The sequence below is a fragment of the Kryptolebias marmoratus genome, linkage group LG24 (genome assembly GCF_001649575.2).
Source record: "Kryptolebias marmoratus isolate JLee-2015 linkage group LG24, ASM164957v2, whole genome shotgun sequence".
NCBI classification, from domain to species: domain Eukaryota; kingdom Metazoa; phylum Chordata; class Actinopteri; order Cyprinodontiformes; family Rivulidae; genus Kryptolebias; species Kryptolebias marmoratus.
Genome location: NC_051453.1, coordinates 16,591,616 through 16,599,402, shown reverse-complemented (window position 1 = coordinate 16,599,402; position 7,787 = coordinate 16,591,616).

Here is a 7,787-nt window from a genome sequence, read left to right as displayed (position 1 = left end):
TTAAAGACTCTTATTAAAAGTTAAGGAAGGCCATAAGAACCTTAAAATAAGATTGGGGGTGAGAGAATCACAAAGAGAGGTAGTGACGCGTGTGGTGGTGAAGGGATTGAACTTAATTTCTCTTTCCTGGGCTCTCTCTGTTCAATTTTTCTCACCTGCCGCCGAAGGGCAAAAATGGACAATAATGTTTTTTGCACATGCCTGTGCGTGTGACTGTCTCTTATCTAAGTAGCTCATGAACCACTGGATAAATTTTAATGAAATTTTCAGAAAGCATCTAATTCACCCCATTCACCACAACTAATCAACAATAGCCTTCTCAAAAAAAGCTATAACTTGTACAGATATTGAGTTAAAATGTGATTGTGGTAGTAGCTGGAAGTCATTAACAACACATATTTGGAGCATGAGATTGCACATAACTTCATAAGACTGGCATGAACGGCAGTAAGCGATATGCACTCCTTCAAGGAATGCAAGGTGTTTACTTTTTGTCTGTTTTTTCCTGCTTTCTCCTCACTCATCTGCAGTAACTTTATCTCACTCTCTAACCAGGTCAGCTAAATAAAGTCCACGGCTTTAGCCTAATTTCTGACAGCGTGAAGCCCTAACACAAGGGTAGCAACAAGCTAGTGCTGAAACGCTGTCGTGTGTGTATGCAGGTGGATGTGCATTTTGGAGCAAATCAAATGTTTCTCCTGTATCGCAAGGCAGGGTGCAGCGCAGCCACTGGGCAACACGTGATGAGGGGCCGGTTTGGCGCAGTCCTGTCAAGCTGCAGCTTGTATACCATAGAGAAAAGAGGGAGTGCTCTACCACCTTTTTATTGATTAGGTAAAAGATAAGGCTTGCTAGAGCTTAGAAACTGACCCTAAGGGTGTTGAGGTAGCGCTGCCTTTCTACCCTCCTTAGAACCCTGGGGATGTGGATCGAAGGCCATAAGATGTTAATGTGTGGGGGGAGAAATGACTTTACACAACCTGGGACAAAAAAAGTAATAGTAAAACCCATAAACGTATAGTTTCTTACAGTGTTTAGTCATTCTCTTCCCCTCGCTCTTTAAATACAACCCATCATCAGTGCTTTGTCCTTCAAACCAGAGCAGGCAGCAGGCATAATGGAAACCATGGCAACGAGACAGCAAATAGACAGCACTGCTTAGAGTGAGTGAGGATGGATGGATCTACGGTTGGATGGGGTTTTCTGAGAGGACGACTGAAGGGGAAGTGAACTGAGAAGATATGTGAGGAGAAAAGAATATGATTCTCAACACCAGTTTTCCACACCCTCCCCCTTTTATGCATGTCTGAGTAGCACACACGGACTCGCACACCACGACGCACATGGTGGAACTTCATTTTCTTGGCAGATCTGCAGGACTTTGAGGCATAATGTGAAATGCGAGCCAGTGCTTTGGTTTAATAAGGGCTCAATGGGGTTTTCTTCTTAATTTCCAAGTCTTAGCTATCAAAGTTACTCATTAAACATATACGGGCCACAGAACTGAGCTGGAACCATACCAACGGAAACCATGCAGTTATTCCCAGTCACCAGAATTTTGGCACAAAGTCTGTTTTATGAACCTTAGCTAACAGCATGTGGTGGCTTAAGCTTTCCTCCAATTTTATGCAGGTTTCCTCCAGCAGTTAGCAGGAATTATAATGTCATATTTAAAATAAACTTCACAAGAACAAATGTACAAGGATTAATGTGAAATTATTCTAATTTATTCCAGGCCTAATCCCTCATTATATCCCTCATAAGCAGCTGTAAGCAGGCAGATGCGCATACACTCACAAAGGCACTAATGCCTCCAGCGAGTTACCTTTTTCTAAATAACCTTTACTTGAAGTCGGATTTTACTGTAACTATTTTTCAGTTATGTAAGAATAACTTTGTCAAAATAAGAAAAAAAGATATTAGCCAACTGTTTACACATACAAACCTATTTGTGTAATGGTTTACTTCTAACAAATTCCATTTACTGATAACTTCTCTCATGTTTAAGCCCAATAACAACAAAATACTCCTAATTTGTTTTAGTAAGACAATAAGGAGCGACCTATATTACTATGAGCCTAACACTGGTGTGTTATGGCTACAAAGTTTTGAAAAGTATGGAATTTGCTTTTAGTGTTGTCAAGGTCTTAAAAAGTGTGAAATTTAAAAAAAAAAGTCTGGAAAAACATTTGTGTTTTCAGACTTTATTCATTTTTTAAAGAAAAAAGATTATTCTTTTGAAATAAATAGCTCAGACAGCAGGATGTTTTACAGATATAACATGTGGATGTGGAGTACTGTGCAAAAGTATTACTAATAAATTATTAGTAAAACTAATAAAGAAATGATTAAAAAACCTGAAAAACAGGGTTAGCCTTTTATAATAAGCAAAGGCTGCCAACATGAACTAAAATTGACTGTTTTCTGCATGTTCTGCTTTTGGCTGTGCTGCTGATTTGTTTTGGGTTTTCTTTTTACATTTGTTGTAATAAACAAAAGTCCTAGAGAACAAAATTACCAAGCATAAACAAACACATAAGATTAAATGATCAAGCTCTACTTGAGCTCACAAATTGTACTTTCACTGGGCTAACTGTGTCAAATGCTTTATTAACCTTTTGCTGCCGAGGTTTAATTGGAGGAAGCTTTGTAACAAGCGCTTCCTGCAAACGGAGCAGAGAAATCAAGCATAGAAGTTGATCATACACCGTGTAGATAGATGAAATCAGACGTTAACAGCGTCTGCGCCGAATGTGTCCTGCCAAAGTCGTCAAACCCGGCCCGCTGTGCTTACTAGCTGTACTTTACTTCAGGTGTATATGCACTACAGGATCTGTCACAGTTTGCTGAATCCGGCTGACATTGACTGACAGTGTTTTGGTCTGAGTTCTACTCTAGCATGTTGTTCTTGTGAATTCACAGGGATCGCAGAAACGCTGGGAGGGAAAGACAATGCACTGCTGCTTTCGTTTTGTTTTGATTTGGACTTTTACTTCTATAACAGACCAAACAATCTTAAATGGAAGGTTGTGACTTTTATGTTTACTGATTGCACCCATGCAGCGTTTTATTGTTAAAAGGGTGGTTCAGATTTTGTGAAATAGAGTTCTGCAGAACGATTAAGAACAATAAATATCTCACCTGTTGTAGGTAGCTCTGTTAACGACCAGACTGATGAGCTAATGACTAGTCTGTCTGAGTGGGACCAAGATCAAAGTGGACTGATGTCATCTTAAAACAAATTCAATTTCAAAAGTGGCCCAAGCTGCATCAGAATTGCTACAGCTAGCTGCTGCTGCTGCTATTTGTCCTTTCAGACAACCACAGAATTCTGTGTAAAACAATGCAATGCAAAAATTGATGGTGATATAAAGGTTTATAGAATAGTATTTTCCTGAAGTGCTGTGAAAATTGTTGAGATTGGAGTTGTTTTAATCCATCTAGGGCCCACTTAGACTAGCCATTAGCTTGTCAATCTGGTCAGGATTAAACTCTGTTTCTCTAAATTGGGGTCATTCAAAGAGCTATCTACACTTTAAAAAGCCTCAAGCATTGCTTTAAGTAATAAGACATATAGCTCCATTTTTACTTTTTAACCATATAAAGTGTTCCTTTGTCTCCCCCTGTCCTTGACTGAGCTACGCTTGTGTGTGTTGTTCATATTTCACAAAAACTCATAAAGAACCTATATAACACCATCTTATTACACTCACTCTGAGTTCTTACTTAATATATGCACTCCAGCACAAAAAGCCAATTGTGTCAAAGCAGCTGAGGAATACAGATTTAAACAATTTCATCTCATCTCCACATCGTCTAGTCCCCCTCGGCTTCTGCAATCTCCTTTCCGTCATTCCCCTTATTAAATTGGGCCCCTCCCCACATTGAAAGACCAGGAAGAGAGCTGGTTATTCAAATCTAAATCAACACTGACAGAGAAGCAGATGTAGAACAGAGAGAGAGGGGTAAAGCTTGTACCTGACGTTGTTAGTATTAATGCGATTCCACTGCGAGAGTTGGGATCGATGCAGTCAGATGAAGGACTGTGTTAACATCCTAATCTCTAATAGCATCAGAGCAGCCAGACTATAAAAACTCCACCAGTTCCAGCATGAACACACACTCGCAGCACAGATTATGAAGATAAGGCAGAGGAGGGGACGACACGAGGAGCCATTAGAGGAGGACCTGCTCTGGGAGCTAAACGAGGATACCAAGATGGCCTCGATGACCCCAAGTCTGCTCTTCACTCTTGTTCACAGAGACTCACATCTAAGAAAACACAGCCTAAAAATTGTGTAAAATGTCAGGTTTAATTTGGGATTTCTTAATGAATTGATGCAACAAAAAGCAGACAAATAGTTCCATAAAAATAAGACAAAAAAACTGTAAGAAACTTTGTCATTTGCCTCATTGTCAGGTCAGAGAGAGAGGCAGCCCTTAAATGTATGCATATCCCAGACCCAAGCAGAAACATTATCACCCGCCTTTCATGGCAGCAATATAGAGTACGAAATGAATCACCATCATTTTAATCACTGACACTTCAACTTTTCAACAGCAACTCCTCCTAGTTTCACGCAACAGAAACGAAGCACAGCAACGCCGGGTGGCCTCTTCAAAGAACTGCTGGGGGCTGCTTCTCAGTAACAGATAAGAGCTGCTCTGAGAACAGGGATCTGCAGGGTTAAAGCTGCAACAGACAAGCCTTTATTAGGTAGGAAAAAGCTCAGGCTTGTCAACCTATTTATTAGGCCTCACCAGAGGAGAACAGCTCAGGCTTTCCTGGGCACCATGGGTTTGTCCTGATTGCTAAAAAATAGGTTTATTCACTGAGAACACAGAGTCATGATGGGACCGTTTAAAACAACTCATAGTCAACAGAGTCGCTAAGAATGTGACTCAGGAACGAGACAGACAAGCCTCATCGTGATGCTATCAAGGCTATAAAGATACAGTTTATATTTGTGGGAATGCTGATTCATTATTCACAATAGACTGATCCTGTTCCTCTTTATTCTTGGTCTCGTCTTCCAGACCTTTGTTATCGCATAACTACTTCTGCATACATTTGCTATTTTAACTATTAAAGTGCCAAAATGTTCCTCCCATTTAGACATTTCAACTATGACCTTTGGTTTTTGTAACATTTCAAAACAATTCAAAATATTTCACTTGATTTACAAAACATAGAAATACACTTAAATCTGAAATTAAATCAAAAACATATTTTTTTTTAAATTGACTTCATCATTTCCAGGTCTCTCTTGTAAATAAGATTACCTGTCTAAAAAAAAATAAACTCACACCTGCTTTTTTCTGCTTTTAACTACCAGTTTGCTGCTTATAGCTTTTAACTAGCATTCTGCCACTTTAATTTAGCTATTTGGCCCATTTTAGCTCGCATTTTGCTACTTTTAGCAGTTTAGCCTCATTTTCTTCAGCAAATCTTTTCAAATTCCATCAACACTCAGTTATTTCAAATTATATTAGAGGTGTTACTATAAAAGTGTGACAATAGTATTCTTACTTGCCATGTACTTACAAAATTACTTTTTTTTTCCAATATGCTATTGAAAAATCTAATATACTTGAAATACATGACAGTGTATTAGTTTTTCACTTGTGCTCACAGTGTATTTTCCCTTAAAATGTAATTTTTCTAGTTTTTGTACAGTCTACTGCCTTCTGAACATCAACTATATGTTGCCAGATTTAACCGCAGCAAGTGCACTTTTCAAAAAGTTGCCTCATATGGTGTGTTTGAAAAGCCTTTTTGCTGATCAGAATCAGACAGGAGCAACAAAGCGGGTTCGGCTTTTACCTTCACCGCTTCAAAACATTCCAAATTGAATTTTGACTCATTAGTAAGCCTCCTGAGTACTTCTGTCTCATATTGCAGACACAACCTCCGAGACTTGCGTAAGAGCGCGAGTGAGACAGCTTCTTTAATTACCCAGGTAATACAGCCAGCTGCTCCATCACTCTGGCAATGGCAGTGATTAAATGCAGTAAAATATTCATTTCAATCAGACACCCACATGCCACATGTATAATTAATGCACAGCGGAAGGACATGGCAACTTTTACCACAACCACACACACACACACACACACACACACACACTTCTCCATCACCATATTCCCTCAGACAGCTGCTGTGTATGTCTTTGTGTGTGTTTGTTGGGGCGGATCCATAAAATGGAGCTGCGGATGAGCCACTGTAAGCAGCTCTCCACGGGGAGGTCAGAGGGCAGCAAGCCGGCATTCTGGGACGTCATTCAGCCACCTACACAGCAGATGTGCTGGGTTGCACTTTCACTGCCCCGACTCTCTCTGGGAGTGTTTTTGTTGGGGAAACAACATCTCTAGTTTGCCGACTACCGGGCATTCTGCTTCCTCTGGTGGGTGTGCTGCCTTCACGGCTCCTTCGTCTTCTGCTGCTTTTGTGCCTGTCAATACCTCCAAATACCTGGGAGCAGTTTGTCTGAGGTCTCAGAAGCTGTCTCGTGTCTCCAGTGGGCGGAAGAAAAATACAAACACAAAACAAACTTGAAGTGAATTTATAGACATAAGGCAGACGCATGAGTTTCAAGTTCAGCTCAAGGCAGTGTGTGAACACAGAGAAGCTACAAAAATAAGGACTTTTGCATACAGCCTTTGCAAGGGGCTGGAAATCAAACATCTGATTCCCTTTTCTACACTTTGTCACACTACAACCACAAACTTCAAAGTATTTTCCAGGGGTTTTCTGTGATAGACACAAAGTAGCAGAAAATTGTGAAGTAGAAAGAAAATAATAGTTTTCTAATGTTAAAAGTGTGCCGTGCGATTGTATTCAGCCTCCTTTAATACCCTAAACTAAAATACAGCACAACCAAGTGCATTCAGAAGTCACCTAATTAGTAAATTGAGTACATTTGTGTGTAATTTAATCTCAGTATAAATCCAGCTGCTCTGTGAAAGCCTGAGAAGTTTGTTACAGAACATTAGTGATTAAACTGCATCATGAAGACCACAGGACACGCCAAACAGGTCGGGGTTAACGTTGTTGGAAAAGTTTAAAACAGGATTAGGTTAGAAAACAATATCCAAAGCTTTAAACGTCTGATGAAGCTCTGTTCAATCCATCATCTAAAATGAAAAAGAGGCACAACTGCAAACCTACCAAGACATGATCCTGAATTCAGAAACCGGGCAGGGAGAGCAATAATCTGAGAAGCGGCCAAGAAGCTTGTAGTAACTCTGGAGGAGCTGCAGAGATCCACAGCTCAGGTGGGAGAACTTGTTGGCAAGACAACGATTAGTCATGCACAACAACAAATCTGGTCTTAATGGAAGTGTGGCGAGTAGAAAGCTATTGTTGAAAGAAAAACATAGGAAGTCCCGTTTGCTGTTTGACGCATGTTAAGGGACACAGCAAACATGTGGAACAAATCTGCTCAGATGGGACCAAATCCGAACATTTTGGCCTACGTGCTGGAAAACAAACACTGCATATCTACCCTGAACGCATCATCCTTACTGTGAAACATGGAGGTGGGAGCATCATGCTGTGGGGATGCTGCTCTTCAGCAGGGACAGGAAGCTGGTCAGAGTTGATGAGAAGGACGGACGGAGCTAAATACAGGACAATCCTGGAAGGAAACCTGTTAGAGGCTGCAGCAGACTTTAGACCAGAGCTACAATGGAATGGTTTAGCTCAAAGCATATCCAAGTGTTCGAATGACTAAGAACTAAATCCAGTTGAGAAGACTTGAAACCTGCTGTTCAAACGCTCTCCGTCC